Source organism: Zonotrichia albicollis, chromosome 5 (genome assembly GCF_047830755.1).
Source record: "Zonotrichia albicollis isolate bZonAlb1 chromosome 5, bZonAlb1.hap1, whole genome shotgun sequence".
Classification (NCBI taxonomy): domain Eukaryota; kingdom Metazoa; phylum Chordata; class Aves; order Passeriformes; family Passerellidae; genus Zonotrichia; species Zonotrichia albicollis.
The window spans coordinates 28,884,927-28,903,772 of record NC_133823.1 but is presented as its reverse complement, the minus strand read 5'-3'; the positions used below and the strand labels follow the sequence as shown (position 1 = coordinate 28,903,772).

General features: G+C 37.5%; 2 long non-coding RNA genes across 3 annotated transcripts in view; one reads left to right on the top strand and one right to left on the bottom strand.

Moving 5' to 3' along the window:
- The window catches only part of LOC113459183 (uncharacterized), a 60,241-nt gene that overhangs the window by 8,113 nt on the left and 33,282 nt on the right, over positions 1-18,846 (top strand). For both annotated transcript variants that reach the window (XR_012580427.1, XR_003380132.2), the window contains exons 4-5: positions 262-463; positions 17,386-17,546. This is a non-coding gene — a long non-coding RNA (uncharacterized LOC113459183). The remainder of the gene's footprint in view (positions 1-261; positions 464-17,385; positions 17,547-18,846) is intronic.
- The window catches only part of LOC113459184 (uncharacterized), a 61,878-nt gene that overhangs the window by 31,677 nt on the left and 11,355 nt on the right, over positions 1-18,846 (bottom strand). The window contains exons 2-5 of the long non-coding RNA XR_012580428.1: positions 13,641-13,716; positions 11,686-11,765; positions 7,118-7,187; positions 2,188-2,227 (exon numbers count right to left, since the gene is read on the bottom strand). This is a non-coding gene — a long non-coding RNA (uncharacterized LOC113459184). The remainder of the gene's footprint in view (positions 1-2,187; positions 2,228-7,117; positions 7,188-11,685; positions 11,766-13,640; positions 13,717-18,846) is intronic.

The window sequence follows — 18,846 nt, the reverse complement described above, 5'->3', positions numbered from 1 at the left end:
CGTTTTTTTTCTGACAAAAGGAAAACTTAAAGGCTGCTGCTATATTTTCAACTACATTATGTATATTCAGAGAAAAATAGAGAAAAAATACACTGAAAACAGACCAAAATTCTTTGTGTAACAATGAAAACAGTATAGAATAAAGTTAGAATATGCAACAAACCAGCAGGAAAATGACAACGTGGTTTCTTTCTGCAGAGCACAGTGACAGCTACAAGGAGCCCTTCTTGCTGATCCTGATCTTTGCTTCTCTCTCTACAGCCATCCTTTCACTTTGAATTCTGAAAACCAGAAACCTTCTCCCACATTATCTGTGGCATAATGGTAAGCAAGGGAGAGCTGTCCTCTTAGCTTAGAAACAGCCCTGAAGGAATGCAGCTCCCATCTGATGCTCAGCAACACTCAAAGTTCTCCAGTCCACAGCACAGAAGGAAATTGTCACTAGCTGCCAGAGAAAGATCAGGTTTGTTTCTCTGGAGCATGACCTGGTTGCAATTGTGAAGTTTGACCAATATGAAAAAAATATGGAGTTTATTTCTTTCTCAATTGAGCAAAGTGTGCAAAAATAGACTTGATGTCAGGGTATGTCCAGAGATATCTATTATTTTATATTCTATCCTTTAATGTCATATATTTGATCAGGAATTTACACAGCTTCTAGGATTCTTTCCCCAACTTGCTTTTCTGTATTTTGTCTTAAACTGACATTACCTCACTAAAGCTTTAGGAGCTCTATCAAAAGACACTTACACAAATTGCTGCTGCCTGTGATGGCATGGAAGTCTTGTGCTGCAGTGGGTTGCCTGCCTGGGTCATGCAGGATGATGTGCAATTACCTAAATGCTCTTTACCTTTCTCTCAAAAAGTAGGGCTTAATCAAAAGTAATAGTGGGTTGTCAGTGGTCAATAAGTTGTGCTTTGAGCTGGCCTGGTTTTCTTCTGAGTCAAGCTATGTTCATGAAACACAGAGTTTTGCTTCATTTCACCTGTGATTTAAAATCTTTGGAGGATTGAAAAGTGGTAGTTTAAAGGAAATTAGCAAAAATGGTTTCAATGAAATACCATGACCTATGAAGTACATGTTGAATAAGATGAATTAATTTTTTTTTCCCTGGCCTTACATGATGTTGTGAAACTATGAGGCAAATAGCAAGCAGTCTGGCATTGCTGTGTGCATCATGATAATTGTTGGAGCTGTTTCCCCATGTGGCAGCCTTCATACTTACTGACTAAAACCAGTTAACTCAAATCTAGCTTCTATTAAAAATTCACTCTACAGATCTTCTAGGCTGACTCTTCTCTTTGTGAGAAGAGCTTTAAAATAGTTTTTCTATTTAAAATTATTTCATATTTATGCCAAAATATTGACATGGTATCTAAGCTTTAGACAACTGTTTAAACTGTTTAACTGTTTACCTTATTAAAGGCTAAGCTGGCAACATGCAAAGGATTTATTTTATTTTTCAATAAGGTTTTATTCTTTGCATCTCACTTGATGGCTCTGCTCAGCAGAAATTTTGTTTCGTGGGATGGGTGGAGATGATCCCAAGCTAACTTGGGGTTGGTTGTGAAGCCAAAATGTGCTTTGAGCAAATGCAGTGCAGCGACTCCAACTCGTGCCTCTGCCAAAGGAAGTGCACTTGAGTGACAGTGCACAGTCAGGTCAGCCTTGTCAGCCTCTGCACCCACCTGAGCTAAAAACCAGCGCTGTGACACTCACATGGATTTTCCCATTCTCTTTGACCCTTGAATAGGGCAAATTTCCACAGCAGCTTTCAAACTAAAGAATCTTACCAGACTCTGTAAAAGGATATAGTTTATTGTGGCTAAAAAGGAAATTTTAATGTGAGATTCTGGAGGACTAACACAAGCTGAGCATTTTCATACAACTTGAAAATTATACAAGTGAAGTCCTCTCTTCCCTTCAGGATACCATAGATTACTACCATTTCTGTATCAGAAATGCAAGTGATAAATCACACCTTAAAAATATGTTCAGTCTTTCTGCAAACTCCACTGGATGATTTTGCAGGCAACATTTTAAATTATGGAAGCTAAGGGTTTGGTTGGAAAAAGTTTCTGTTTCATATTCTACTTTGTACTCAGGAGCAATGATACTTATCTGGAGTCAAGTAGGTCTTTACTTGACTAGTGTTGCAAAATGTTGAGTTTTCTCAAAAGCCTCACCTCTTTAATTGCACAAGCATCTCAGTTTTCTAGGTCAGTGCTGGAAAGAGAAAAGAGAAAAAAATAATGTGAACATATCCCTGGGGGCAATTTCCCATTACTTTTAAACCGGCACATTATCATTGCTGTATAATTTTTTTTAATAATTCACTTTGTTAATTTTTGTTAATCATTAAACTGTTGGGAAGTCTCACCAGCAGAAGAGTATTATATGTGTCGTATCGAAGTGTGAATGGCTTTTAATGGTTAGATCAATTTTCCATCCTCAGTGTATTTGGCTGAGGCCAACTACAGCTGGAACAGAATATATCATCACTGAAATAGTTAGCAATGAAATAATACAAATAGTTTATGATTTCAGCCAATCTGGAACTGAAATTCAGGCAGTTGTCAAAAAATCTAGTTACCTATCAGCCCCTTCCAAAAGAAGATTTTTTCCATTTGGGAAAAACTCTTCATAAAAGCTGATATGTCTGGGAGGAACACATGGAACCAGTTGATGGTCCCAGTCTATTCAAAGCTTTTAGCAACTGGGAACTTCTGCAAGCTTCTACTTGGGAGCAGTTGCAACCATAGTTTCCAGAACAGCATTATGTTTGAGAAGCTTGTCTTGGGGTGATCCTATTAGTTGTAGGTCTTGAAAGTTTAAAAAAGTGTTGAAGAGCTTTTAACACTTGTTTCCATGACATCATGCAGCAGCTGCATTTCAAGCAGATCAATGCAATCCCTTTTGTATTATCAGACAGAAGCGTATAAAACATGCCTTAATTAAGCCACATGCTTAATTTAATTTAAGCCTGCCTTTAAACAAGCTGCACCTTGCAATGCACATAGTCACCACCACAGGCCTGGTGGCTGAAGTGGGAGCTAACCACTGAGAAATGAGCAGAAACATGGCAATCACGTGAAATTCCTGTAGCTTGGGTATCAGAAACCAAAGTGCAAGGGAGGAGTTTCTGTCCACTTGAGATCTGTACCCTAAGCCCTCCCCAGATTTTAGCCAAGATACAGGGCACTGAAATTATTTGGTCCCATAGTGTCCACTATGACAGGAGCAGTTTTCCTTGGAATGCAGAAAATTTTGCATCTTCTTTACACACTGGACTAAATTCCAGAGGATGAAGGTGGTCATGGAGTACAGATAATGTGTCATAAAATCATCTCTATTCCACTCAGAGCACTTCTATCCTTTTGCTGATTTCTCAAGAGCTAATTAATAATACCAGTTTCTAAGCTAAATGGCTGCTCTTTCTTTATGTTTGTATCAAAAATTTTTGCTCATCTCAGCAGTTAAATATGCTACATTGTTTTGGACTTTGCAGGCAAATAATTTTGAGTGCAGTTCTGGTTTTCTTTAAGTAAACAAGAAAGAAGAAGTCTTTAGGGTTGGTATTGCTTTCATAATATGAAGATAATTTTACATATCTATGTGCAATAGCATCAATAAGCTCTGTATTTGTGGTTCTTTTTAAAACATACTGTGCTGAACAGTCAAAATATGTTGTTCTTTATGTGGACTATTATTTTTCTCATAATGATGGACTGAGGTCCATCTAATCTGATCTTGCCATCATTTATAGTATAATTTCAGTGGAATGAAAATGACAACCTTCACTCTCCTTTTTCTTCCTGAAGATCTTTATTTCTTTGTAGTGTTTTTGTCTTCTTCTTTTTTTTTTTTCTGTTTGATGATTTGTATTTAATAGGGCATTTTACTTTTGCATTTTTCATTCTGCTATAAATACTGTTGATTAATGCTGGAACACTGCCAGACAAGCTTGCAGTAGAAGGGCTGTGCAATTCTTAAATGTTCTGCATAAATACTCCTGACAAGGAGCCCACTCCTCCTCAGCACCTCTTCCACTGGAGCTGCTGATCAAGGGAAGCACTGACCATCTGTGATGGGAATGTCAGAAGTGTATTGCTATGTTTTCTAAGAAATATAATTATCCTCTTGAAAAATAAGGTCTGATACAGCTTGGGAACTGCACAGCACAGTGTGATATTTTTGCAGTGTGCAGAACTTATGGTCTTGATTCCCCATGACTGTTAAAAGGGTGATAATTGCTGAATGCCTTCTGTTACTTCCTCTCCTCTCATTAGCTTGGTTTGACTTAAAGGCAGTCCCAGTGACATCTTGGCTGAAAATCATGTAAAATATGGTAAGTGGGTGTTCTGAATTAAATGGTTTGTTTTCCTAAAGATCATTAAAGTATCTGCTAGCACATTCCAGGCTTACCTAACCCCAGTGAAAGAACTGACATACTTTTGTGACATTTGGTTGAAAACACATTTACTCAGGTCAAAGATCAGGTGACAGATGAAGCTAAGGAAAGTATTAAATTAATAAATCCATCTGCCTTTTAATTCTCGTGTGACTGTTATTTTATAAGCCAATCTTGGAAATGTTGTGCTTCAATTTGAGTAAAGTCAGTCTGTATCAGGAACATCACCTGATGCATCTGTGTGAGTCTTTGTATGGACGGTATGACTCTGAATTAAAACATTTCCATGGATTTCCCATTCTCTTCAGCTCACTTCACAAAGCCATGAGATGTTTTCAGAAAAAAAATATTAACACAGTCTAAGTAAGAAATTATTATGTCTGGATAAATATTGCATATCAAACCTCCAGGTTTTCCATTCTTGCCATCCAATGCCTGCAGAGTCTTAACCAATTTTCATGAGTGGGAAGTAAAAAAAACAACAGTGAGAATATGAATGTCCAATAATGATTTTTAGCAATACAGCCCTAGCCTGTGGTTTCCTTTGTGAAAACAGCATAGCTGATAAAAATCATGGCAATTTTGGTGAAAAACCTAAGGTAGACAATGTATTCTATTGCTGTTTTCTGTGAAAAACCCTTCAGCAACCTTAGCCCTTCCTCAAACTCTCTACTGCTGTTTTACTTTGCTCCACTTTGAGGGACAGGCTTAATTGACAATGATTTTCACTCGGGCGCAGTGAGGCATGAAGGAATAACCTGGCAAGAATTGCACAGGTGAGGTCTCAGGTGCCTTTGTGGTGCCTTCTGACCTCTGCATGAACTGTAGAAACCTCTGCAGCAGCTACAATAGGTCAGATGTTGAAGAGCAGCTGGCAGTTGTTCAAACATTGATAGTCCAAGATTGCAAAATTACTGAAGAAACAGCAGTGAATTAACAAAAATTCCTTTACAGCAACACATGTTTAACACCAGTGAGTCTAGGGTAGATCCAAAATCAAGAGACATTGGAACTTTGTGTTGGAATCACATTTTGGGGTAGTGCCTTATGACAGTTCCTCACTAGAATGTGTTTGCAGCTATTTAAAGTACTATTGAATTAAAGCAACATTTACTGGACCTGAATTCTGATCCATTCCAAATTGTCCTTTCTGTGCCAGACATTTTGTAGGAGTAATATTCTAACACAGTTCCTACAGTTTTCCTATGTGTGCAAGCAAAATTATCACAGGAAAAAGAAATGGACATTTAAGAGTGCAAACTGGAATGGCATGAATTATCTCTGATATGTGCTGAGCACCCCAAAACAACTTTGAAAGAAAAAGTACTGAAGCTGAAGTGGTTTCAGGTGGCTGCAATATCAACTCTTCTCAAGCATGATTTGAACTACACTCAAGGGAAAATTTTAATTATGCTCTTCAGGCATTTTGCCCCATGACATCAATTAATATTGGCAGAAGACATGTGCATGCATGCCTATCATGGACCTCATCCTGTAACTTCATGCCACCTCTAAGAACTGGTGTCTGCTAGGAACAGCCTTCTGACTCATTCTGCTAGTAGAAAGGGTTTTATTGCTACTACATTGAAAGAGTCATTGTAATGTTTTTTTCTGTAATCTCAAGGCAGCAAATGCTGTTCAAATGACACAGAACAGCCAAGTGCTCAGACTTTATTTCTTTTTATGTGGACAAGTGGACACAGTTTAGCTGTTAATACCAGTTAGCATAGCACAAGGACATTCCAGCGTAAGAAAAAAACCCCCAACCACCTGTGATTTCATTTGAAACACAATAATAATCCATAAATATGTCTAATCCTTTCTGAAAAGTATGATTGCCATGCCCCGAGTAGGAATTTTCACAAGCCACACTGGAAACAGATTTGGTTTTTGCAGCACTGAAAGTAGTTGAATGAAGTGACAATTGCAGGACATGACACTGAATCAACCTCATCTTTAGGTGAGGGCTGGAAACATACTTTTTTTGGGGAAAAATTGAGGAAATTTTCAAATTAAAGTGAATTTGGGAACTCTGCCCTGTGACACTGGACAACATCTGCCTTAGGAAGATGAGAAGTCAATGGGGAAAGAACAATGCTCTTTGACTCTTTAAAGAGAGAGGAATTATTGTCACCTAGATTTCTGTTTGGAGCCTTTAAAATTTTGTATGTGTGAAATGTGTGAAAATATGTATTAATAAAAGGCATAATAGAAACCCATTACTCTGACCAGCATATAGAGAAAGGTAATCCTTCTCTTTCAGAAGCTGTATTTGCCAGACAAATAGCTCCGTGAGCATGATACTTAAATATTCTTATAGCATGTACTCCATTTTCCTAAAGGGAGTGGCTATATGTGATTCAAGCTTTTGTATCCTTATCTTCCTAGGCTAAGTCAGACGTACCCTACTAGACTCTGTTTTTAGGTTGTTTAATATAATTGAAGGTTGGGTGACTATGTGTGTGACACATAATCAGTGCCTAATAAATAGGCAGCCTGTTTTTACTGGCCAGATTCCCAGGGTGCAGATCAGTGACATGCATTTCACTGCCTTTAAAGTCTATTTAGGATCAAATAAAACTCATCCTTGCATAAAGGTCCTGTGCAGATGCTTTTGTGACAGTGATGGCTCTTTAGATCCCAGAGCTGTAGCAAAAGGACAGTCAAACCAGCTCTGTGTTTAACATCCTTCACCCTCTGCTCACCTGCTGGTCCAGGCTGAGTGCTTGCCTCTAGTCAGCTGCTTGGAAAAGGAACTTCAGGGTGCTCATTCTCCTGCAAAATAAAAAATAAATCTGAAAGTATGCAGTGGATGGATTATGAGAAACAGTGATTGGGGATTCTCATTGAGCTTTTCTCACAAATTTTCAGAATCTGTAGGTAAATCAGCCTTGAGTCACTGTGTGTGGCTGTCAATGTAAGAGGAGAAATACACGACAAAAAGGTACATGCATTTTAAAAGAATGCTTGAGATTTAGCTTTACTGTGCATACTGTCCTGGTATAGAAGCCTTCTCAGTTTTTATCAGCATTTATGGAATGTTCCTCTTCCAAAAACAAGGCTTTTAAAATGGCAAGTACAGGGCCTTAGCCCTCGGGATTTCAAAGCTCCACTTTCTTTCTACATTTGTGAGTAACTGTGATGTGTGAATTCCGTAGTATCAAGTATCCCTGCTGTTGTAGCAATGTGTCTTACACTGCTAACAATTTACACATGAGTATCTCCTTTGCATATTTGGAAAATAACTTTGAAATGCCTCCATAAAACGTTAAGAAACCCTTGCTTTCTCTTAAATAAAGCCACATGTAGTGACATTTTTTTATTTCTGCTAGAAGGCAATTTTTAAGCTCTTTAAAATCTTTGTCTGTGTAAAAATGTCACAAAAGTAGCCAAAGAGTGTATGTTAAAAGTTTAAGAAGGGAAATTTGTATTGCACATAGTCCATTAGAAAATCTTTCCACTTAGACTGATGAAGAAGATTTAGGATTTTTCCTGCTTGTCTTAATTCAGAGAGTAATAGTGGACCAGAATGGATATTTATATAATGTGCAGATAAATATTGCAGCTTTCAAAAACAGATTTGCCAAAGTATTTGTCAAAGTATTTGAAAGCCTCGTTGAGTTCAGTTTTCTAGCATACTTGGAAAGAGAAGCAAAAATCTGTAAAAGCAGGTATTATTCTCCTGTCTGCCTCAACCTAAATTTTTGGGGGACTAACCTGGTCACCTTTTCCTTTTCCACTGCATGTTCCAGACTTCATATAAGCAGTTGATTCTGAATATTCAGCACTGCTTGCCTATAGGAAAATCACTGGTGAAAAATATTACACCGGCTTGATGGTGAGCCCTCTGAACTGCTGAAGTCAGCATTTGATATCCTTTGTAATATGACAAAATTGCTATTAAGAAGTTAGAAAAGTTGCAATGGTGGCTAAGAATGCAAAAGAATGACCTGAGGAGCTGTAGGATCTCAGTGTGATATCAAGGTCAAGCAAAACAATCAGAAATGCTGCTGTGGGATGTGAAGATTATTAGCTGAAGAACATAAGTGCAATTAATGTCAGTCAATGTGATTGTTTCATTTAATTGAAACCACTCATGTCAAATAAACCAGTCTATCAAATAATCATGATTCCACAAGGAGACAGAAAAACTGCTTTAGTCTAATAGTCTTTGTGCTGTGTGTTGTAACTGCAAGAAAGTGAATCTCAGTTTGTGAGGTCATTTAAAAGTATGAACAGCTCAGCTTTACAGTGATCTATTATCCCATGTGGTGATTAGCTTGCAGGTAGCTCCAGCATTAGTGCTGCAGCCAACAAATGTCAATGTCACTTTCTGAATACTTTGTTTTTCAAATATAAAGCTCTCTCTTTGTCATCTCTTGGCAGCTAACTTGCAAGTACACAGAGATCTACTGAACTCATGTGGTCTCTTGTCTTTGCACCTTTTGCAAAATCTTTGCTTCCACTACCAATATAATCACCCCATTATTCCATTGCTCCAGAACACCAGTGGCAATTTCCCTCCCACCTGTGAGGCCAAACAGAACTGTTGTTCTTCTGGTAACACTGAAATGGTAATTTCAGGTAAAAAATTGAGAGAACTCTGTAATGTTCCAGCAAGTCAGGATGCATCTACACCAGTGTACAAAAAGAAGGGAGAAGGGAATCTCCTAATCTCCCCTAATTTTTTTTTTTTCCCACTTTGTGGAATGATTTTGGAGTATATGAGAAAGATTAATTCCTGTTGAATAAAAACTGAAAGGATGCACTCTGACAGCAACATGCATTAAGTTCAGGGTTATAGTTGCAGAGTTGATGTCAGATTGCCAGCACCAGCTACTTTGTGCTGCAGACCTACCACACTGATGCAGTCATGCCTCCCAGATTTCCTCAAAATCATGTGTCACATTATCAAAAATGAGGTCATACCTAAATTTTCATGGCTGCATTTTTATATCTTATCTCACATTACACTGTAAGATTTATGTGGTTGCTTCAATGGAACAAAATTAATTTAGTTGATAAGGGAAATGGGTATGAAGGTATTACATTATCTGAAAAGGACAGTTAGATTAATAGATTGGTTAATAAGAGACCATATTGAAGATAACAAATTAACCAGCAGTAGTCAAGAAAGCTGAGTGACCTTGTTGCCCTAGCATCCCAGCTAGGATTTGTGAGGCTGCCTAATGGCTTCTGTGTCTTTATTCCAAATATTGCTCCTGACCAGAGTTCTGACAGATCAGGGTAGGAGCAGGGAACTGTAATTATTTGTGCCTTTGTGTTGTTTGATCCCCTTACTTCCAATGGATAAAAACTGAATAGTTTTTCAGTGTCAGTTTCTTTCCTTCTTACTGGCCCTGTACAGTGGATGGTGGAATAAGTTTTCAGAGGAGTGTTTCTACTCCTTTTTTGAATATTTTATTTAAACATTCTGTGATATTTGTATAAAATTTATGAGTGACAGAAAACAACAGTTTTGGGGGTTCAAACACACTATGTTAGAAACAAGTAACTGGGTTTGCCAGATCAGTTTTTTGTTTACATATTCTGGCTGACTGCATAAGTGCTTTTCTGTGGTAGTAGATGGGTTTCCATGGATCATAAGTACATCTCCCTTTAAATGTATTTAAGCTGCTAAATAGACAATCTTAGTCATCGACACTAAAACCCTTTCTTCACAGAAATTTTATTTCCATGTATATTTTGATTTTTTTTTTACTCAAAAAGAAAGAGTCAAAACCCACCATGTTTTAGTCAAATGAAACTTAGATGAGCTTTCACCCTATCTAGAAATATTTGATTTTGCCTGCAATAATTTTTTGAAACATCCAATGAACACAAAAATTCTATTGCTTACATGAGTGTTGTATACAGTATGCTAGACAGGAAAATTGACTTTATTTGAAATGCTTTCATCTTGAAGATTTTCCAGGACTAGAAGCTGTGTTTTGAGTAGACAACTATTGCCTCATGGAATTTAATCTCGATGGCAATCCTGGAATCAAAATTCTGTATGTGAGTGTGTGGCTTTTGTTCATAGGTTTTTGTTTAGTTCAGATACAGCACAATAAAATAACACTAAAATAATAAAAGGCTTTCTGTCAATTCAACAAAGCATTTTATTTTTTTCTAAAGATCATGCAACATTGCCATTATCAGCTTTGAAAATCTGAAGGGTATACAAATCTTCGAAGGATTTCTGGTCCACACAAATATCTCTGTAACACACATGACTGCAGAAAGCCTTGGTGGTGCTGCATCATGCAGGCATCTTCTTGCAAATTTCTGTCTTTACATTTGTACTTTTGTTTTTCGTTTCTCATGTCCTCCTTCCCCAATCAGCATATAAAAACTGAAACAATTTAGTAAAAGCTAAATGATCAGAAGAAAAGTGAGCTTAAAGCTCCATTAACCAAGGTAGTACAAGTACAAAGGCATAATAAACAGGCTAGCTAATTAAAGGATCTTTTCAGAAAAGAACTAAAGAAAAAATTCTTGCATGAAGTCATAAATTTAATTCTCCTCTTTCCAGAAGGTTGAGTTTTGTGTTCAAGAATTTCACATTAGAAATCTGTGTGTGTGACTCTCAGCACATTTTCTCTTTAATTGTGTCCTATAGCATATTTTGTGTCCTTTGGGGTACAACCTAATTTTCTGTAAAGTTAAAAAAGCCCCTAAAATTTAAGCTTAGGGCCTTCTTCAGAGTTCCTTCTGGTCTCCTGGTTGTTACATGTAGAGTTGGGTTAACCTTATCCCTAGCCTCTGGATATTACATTGGCAAAAGTGCTATTGCCTATGAGGAAAATCATTCCTTTTTAATTGTCCAGATGTCAACTGGAGCAGACAGGTATTGTATAACAGTAACTATTCTTGCTTCTTTCTCTTTCTCTGGTGGTGCTCTTTACCTGACACCATGTATTGTGTAACTAGCTGTACATTTATATAAAGTGATCATACCTTCATAAAGTATACCCTCCCAAAGCATCAGATGCTCTAGACAAATAAAATGCAAATAACCAGAATGGGCTTCTAGCATCCACCCAATAACATTACCATAGGAGCAAGGGCATACAATAAAATTGTAATAGTCACAGTTAGTAAGTAAGTATTATAAGTGAAGGGGAACACATGCAGTATGGAAGAGGTCTGCTATTGGTTTGTGTACTATGAGTGATCAATTTGTGTACAATGAGAGATTTAGGTCAGCTAAAACATTTCCCTTCAGGGATCTGAATTCCATAGCTGCCTAAGACAGCAGATAAGTACATACCTAAGATATGGTAGGTACTCTGAGGAGTAGCTGATCCTTTATTTCCACCAGAAATGGAAAAGGGAAGTCCCAACAGAGGCCTATAAAATAGTTTGTATTACCAGATGTTAAAAAAATTGTTCATTGTCTAGGAACTAACAGAAAATCTCATTTTCAATGGACCCTTGGAAAAGTTCTCAATAGCAAGTTAATAGAACACATTAGAACACTAAAGAAACAATTTAGTAGTTGTGTATTCTAACTAACCATTTGACTACTGCTGAATGGAGTATGTAATTGTAGCAGATGTTATCTTTCATCCTGTCAAGTGAAACTTTCCTGATATGTTACAAATATGAAGCACTGATTCATATCACCTTAATATGGCAGTGAAAAACTTGGAATAAGTTGGGGAGAGCAACCAACTTTTAATGAATTTCTTTTTCCTTGTGTTGAATCTGACAATTTAAAAGGCTCTCTGGAATACAGAAATGCCTCTGCTGGACCTTGAAGTGGTCAGACCATTAATTCTTTATCTCACTTTGAGCTTTGACAGATTTCACACAACTGATAGAATGATCTATCTCACTGTAGTGACAAGTAGCTCTGGCCAGAATTAGCAAAGCTAAAACATTACTTTTTTTGCATGTGGCATTAAATTCCCTGGCAGAAACTTAAGGAGATAAGTGCTGGGGGTTTTGCTCCCAATAAATAATGGTATCAGCTGCTTGGCCATTGAATTTCCCTGCTAAAAGCCAATTCTATATTTATTCTTCAGTTTTGTGGAGTTACAAGCAGAACTTGGTGCAGAGACAGCACAATTTCAGATTGGCACATTGCCTGCTTTACTGAGGGAGTCAGTGATCTGCCAATGCAGCAGATTTCTGGGGTCTAGTGAGTGGTTAAGGCTTTGGGTTGCCCCTCATCCCATTCCTTAGCATGCCACCCTCAGTCAGGAGCAGAGGAGGCAGTGCCTTGTGTTATGTAGCAGGGTAGAGCTCTCCTCTGTCACTAACAAATCCTGGTGACCAGTACAATGGCTTGTCTTCAGCCCTCCAAGGGACTCCGTTTAAACCTGTTTGAGGCAAACTGAAGATTGTATTTAACTTTTAAATTGTGCTTATTGAGAGGCTTTTATCACTTCTGCTAGTTTTACTTCCTACTCCTATTGTCTACACAATGAAAACCTCAGTAAAGCCAACTACATTTAAAAGTGTGCATTAGTTTTGTCACACAAGATAATAATGTTTACAACTGCAGATCCCCTCCCAGTAAATGCAGCTCAGCAAACTCAGTCCTGGATATTAGAACCTCTTGGCTTCTTTCCTTGTTGCACATTATCACTTGTGACAAAAATGCTGCAAGTGAAATGATGCCCTTTTGTTAGGGCCACAATGCAATTACCTTAGTGTATTTGGCACTGACATGCCTAAGTAGATTAAACACCTCCACTGATATAGGGTAGGGAATGGTAGAGCAGCTCATTCAGGCTTAATTGTGTTGGTTTTGCCAAGGCTGGAGAGTACAAAACTTTTCACCAACGTGAGCTGACATAATTCACAATGCATAGCAGGACCAGTTTTAGCGCACTGGCAGAGATGGTTACTTTGAGAGCACAGCTGTGTTGTAGAGTCTGCTGTTGCATCTGTTAGATCATATTTATGTGAAATGAATTTTGAAAGCATATACATCTCTGTCCTTATGACATCTGCTGAGCCTCTTTGCCCTTTATCTTTGCCAATCTGTTGATTCATGTAGCTCCCTTCAAAGGGTCAGTGGGACATCTCAGCTCCATAAAGTGTCAAGAACCCCATCACACTCTAACAAGCATTGCATGTAATGCACAGTGCAGAGCTTAGGTACAAATTAGAAAAGTTCTTTTTAAAATTCAAGTGCTGTTATACAAAAGAATTCACCAAAGTTAATGTCAAGAGCAAGACTTTGCTATTTTCCCCACAACGAGCTGAGCAGTTCACCTTTTCCACTCTCAGGAAGAGGACAGCTTGTTCCTGCTCACAGCCCCAGGCCACAGTCTGGCTCCAGAAGGTTTGTCTGGGGATTCAGAGAAGGAGAAAAAGATGTTAGGCAGGTTTCTTCCTCCAGCTGCTGTCTGCAATTAACACCAGGCTTCTGCCAATGTTCCTGTTATCCCGTTCCCTTCCCAGTGTTCCTTTTATCTCACAAGAGATGCTAGTTGGCTTAGGATGGGGAAATAGAGGTCAAGCGCAGTCAGACTGATTCTGTGGGGATGTTTGGGTTTTATCTTTTTTTATCTTTAGTTTATTCAACACTATCTTTATAATAGTGCCAGCAATTATTCTACCTTTTTATATTTTTGACTGCTCTGTCCAGTCTGAATTGGAGTGGTGGAACGGGGTTTTAACTTTGGAAGAAACTGAATTCTTTTGAAGACTACTCTCTTCACTGGGGGAAAAATATTGCTTGCAAAATTTGCTTACAAAATGGATGAAATATTAGTGTGACCATGAAAAGAATTTGAAGGAATAGCATAGCATCTGTTTATAATTCAACATGTGTCAATGGCTGCAGGAGACCACCTTACCCATTTGTGATTTCTCTCTAGCTGTAATTACAGCTGTGGTTGTTCTCTGCTGAGTTACCTAGAAGCTCTTTGCTGTAAGACTTTCTCTAGCTTGGTTATTAAACTTCTGACAGTGCAGCTAGTGATAAGTGCCCATGATTGAAGGGAATGCAGCAAGTGATGTTACTGCCTGAGGTTCAAACAGGAAGAGAAGCTGAAACCACAAAAATCCAGAGGCATTAGAACCAGCAGATAAATTTTGTTGTGGAGCAAAAGACTCTGACTCTCTGAACAAAAAACTTTCTGAATTTTTTCAAAGATCATATGTTGGCAAAGGATTCTTCAAAATAGTCTGAATATGAAAAAAAGAAAAAAACCAAGCACATTTTCTTTCTGTCAGATATGACTCTCATTAGAGATTACTGTATTATTCTAATCCAGGGTAGGTGATATGATGTGCAGTCAAGGAGGTGATAGCTATTACAAGATAATACTGCACTAATTAATGATAGGACTATGGTAGAATTTTTGAAGAAGGAACACACTTGACTGTTCATGTTACTGTTAAGTGAATTAACTATGATTAACACTATACAGGCACTCTGAAGAAAAGGGCATGCTTATACCCTCCAGGGTATTTAAAATAGCAACATCAGTATACACTGTACAATTTTTTTTCCAAGGAGATGAGAATGAATTAAACCTAGCTTTAAAAACAAAACATAAAAATACATGACTAATATATTGCACTCATAGAGACTAGTGAAAAGATAAAATGCAGTCCACTGGAAGTGGGTTTTAAATGAATAAAAATAACTTTAAGTACTATTTTCTATGGCTGGAAGAAGTTTAACCAAAAGGGCAGTAGGTGAGCTGCCATTTGATACATTTGAGACTATCCCCAAAGACTTTGACAGCCGTGTCTCTTTCTTATTTACCTTTATTTGAACATCTGAATTCTCCTTCGCTGGAACGCTTTGCTAGTGATTTAGGAGAAAAACCTCAGTGTTAGCTGACTTCCTGAAGAAGATTTTTAAGAAATCGAGTTTCAATAAAAGATGAACACATTAGATTAGGATATTTACTCTTTCCAGTTGTTTTACATATGCAAATTTAATAAATCTATTATCATGGTAAACAGATGTCATTAGTGTACACATGTATTTGAAATGTGATGAAAAATGCTAAAAATTTTTTTGAGAAAAATTCTGAAATGTGTTTGAAAAACAGCAGAAAAAGGTGTCTCAATTTTTTAAGCTAATAGAATGTAATGAATTTCTTATCTTGAGTTGGAAATAATTTTTTAATTATTGTCATTACCACTTTATTCTTTCAGAAACCCTTTACTAGTCCAAAATTATAGGCACAAAAGTGTGTGAACTAAGCATAGCACAGCAACTTCAGTTGCCATATTTGTTCTAATGTGTTTCATTTATATTATGGCTAGGGTAAATCACATATTTGATCCAGTGACCAGAGTTTCTGATTTTTAATGCTAATGTTCTGGTTATCAGAGAACTGTATTTTTCATTCTAACTCTGATTTTTTTTTTCTTGCAAAAGAACTAATCCAGTCAGGACAATTTTAGAGGGCTGATATACTTAAATTATCTCATTGAGTTAGGTAATGGACAGACAGAAGCCTATATATGCTGTAGCTGTGCTTCTATTCTTTATGAAAGCAATATGAATCAATTTAAATTCATTTGTATTTGTGCATCCTAATGCTGGAATGTGGAATGCAATGAGATGTCCATCATGCATTCTGACTAAGGGTATGTCCAAGTGAAACTCTCAGGAGCAGAGCATTTTCCTTGCTCTTCTCCCACTGGAAAAATTATAAATATTGCAAGAGAACACAAATCTGACAAAACTTAGAGATATCCCCTTTGTGCTCTCTTAGCCCAGATTTTGACTAACTCATTATGTGTAGCTTCATATTTGCTATAAGAGATATCTACATTGCTTGGAACCAACAACAATTTAAGAACTCCCAGATATATCCTACTTCAACTTGTATCAACTCTACTTTATTAAATTTCTTTCATTCGTTTCAAAACATGATTGAGACAGCGTTGAGAAAACAAAGACTATTTGCAGTATTTTTAATCCTTTTAACAACATTTATTTATTTCCCTGAGGCTGGGAATCTAATCTGAAGAAACTAAACAGGTATTCATATATCAGAATGCTGTGTCATGGGTTGCACCCCTGGTGGCTTAAGTATCCAAAGCATTATTGCTATGTTACCTCAAAATGAAACCCAGTGTAATTTATCATACATTAGTTCTCATGTCTGTGCTAACTCATTCTGCATTAATTTATGTGCCTTGAGGCAGCACCACACTGTGTAAAGCACAGTTCTGAAGGAGAGAGATCAAACTAAAAATTCCATGTTGAATTATCAGAAGTGAACATGGAGAAAGCTTTAGCACAGTGTAATTTCTGGTATAGAATGGCTCTTTTGTTCGTGTTTTGGACAAAAGAGGTTCAGACACTTTGTAATGCTGGAGAAAGAAAACATGATATAAAAATAACACCTGTGAATCTCCTATTTGAATGTGCGTTCTCAAAATGGTGTCATGAGAAAATTCAGCCTGCAATATATAAGAAAAAAATCCACACTGAAAATATATAATTACTTTTGCAGATATCAATTGAGGTGGCAAACCACAATCTGACAATACCAACATGAAAGCAGATGTAACCAAAGACTTCAGACTGTTGTGCAATTTCCCATAATAAGAGTGGCAGAGATGGAGCAGCAGGAGAGTAACATGTCATTCAGTGTTTCCTTTGTGGTTGTGCAAAAAGCCTAATGTCAATAACCCTTCAAAGGAATTACCTTACAATATATGACTAAATTGCATTGTATTCACTAAAGGATAAATTCACTAAAAGATGTAGGTGGTAAAGAGTAGCTCAAAATTGAAAGGAAGTATTATTTTTATACAAACTTGTCCTAAATGAAGTAATGGCATAATTTTTCTTCTGCTAGGTTTTGTGAAAATTTTGCTAAAGACTTGACTGGCTAAAATAAGGTCTGTTATTAGTCATGTGTAGCTGGAAAATGAGAAAATAAGGCACTGGAAGACATATTCTAATGAATCTAAACCAGTGTAAGTTCTCAAACACACCCGTCCCATTTTTACTTTTTATTCAATGTTACTCTTTCCGCAGAAGAGTTTGCAAAATTAAGCACCCAGATGTTTCTTGTCTCCTGAAGATTGGAGTCTTGCACCTCTCTTGGAGTTTGCTCTTTCTGCAATGTAAAGTCAAGCCATTGAATTTGAGAGGTGTTAGTGAGGAGGTAAAAGGTATTCTGCATCACTCCTGTGGAGGTAAGCTCTGGCAGAGACAAGGGTAGAATTAGGATGGGAATGGAGTGTAGTAACAGCTTTAAAAGACTGAAGATACTAAGGGATTAAATGTCAGTGACTGTAAATGTTTAATCTGGAGCTTGCACTCCAGAAACATCAAGAGATTTCTCTTTCTTCCTTTCCCCATCTGACTTTATAATAAAGACTATTTCTATTTTTGTGTGCTGATAAACTTTGAAGCTTGACAAATAATTTATACATGGAAAGAGAAACAGTTAGTTTTGGTTGGTTGGTTCTTTTGTTTTTGTTTTTATTTTCATTTTTTTATGGGCCCATGTTCCTCTCTGGTATTTTCTCTGCAAACTGGAAAGAATTTCAGCATAGTCTATATATCTCAGCCACTAATTTTTCCTTGTGCTTCAAGCTTGCTTTGTCTAGCTTTCCTTTGTATTTAACGAGTTAAATTCAGTATTCTCAAAACTATTACATATATTAAACTCCTTGGACAGTGGTATTGCAATGGGCTGACCCTGGCTGGATACCAGACACCCACCAAAGCCACTCTGTCACTCCCCTCCTCAGCTGGACAGGGGAGAGGTCACTTATCAAATACTGTCAGGGGCAAAAATCAAATTGCAGGTATTAATTTAATTTATCACTAAAAAAATCAGAGAATGAGAGCCTTAAAAACACCTTCCTCCCACCCCTCCGTCCTTCTCAGCTCCAGAACCTGGAGCACTGCCTCTGCCTCTTTCTTCACTAACCTGGTGTCTGCAGAGTTCCTCCTCTCCCATATTCTCACTCTTCTCTAGCTGCAGTTACATCTGGGTTTTGCCTTCTTAAGCATGTTATCACAGACATATAACTACCATTTCTAACTGGCCCAGCCAGTTAGTGGGCAGTGGCAGGTCTGTCCTGGAGCCACCAGGGATTGGCTCTGTTGAACATGGGGGAAGCTTCTGGGAGCTTCTTACTGGGGCCACCTCTGTGGCCCCCCGCTACAAAAACCAGTATTCTTTTCAGAGGTGTACAATTCTGAGTTTAAATGGACTGCGTTTTTGTGCATTGAAACACATGCAGATGGCAAAGGCAGAGAAACTTTGAGGCCAAAGGCTACAACTTTAGCATGCCAGGTGTCTTGTCTTTGGCTTCCCAAACTTTCTTGTCCTTGAACAGAGTAAATTCTCTCCGCTTGCTCATAGGATTGAGTTGAATTTTATCAGTCTCTTTCCTACCTCAAACTTTGCTGACAAAGAAAAATGTAAACCTGAGGTTATGTAAGCAAAATATTTGATGGTTTTGCATTCTCACTTCCTAGCTC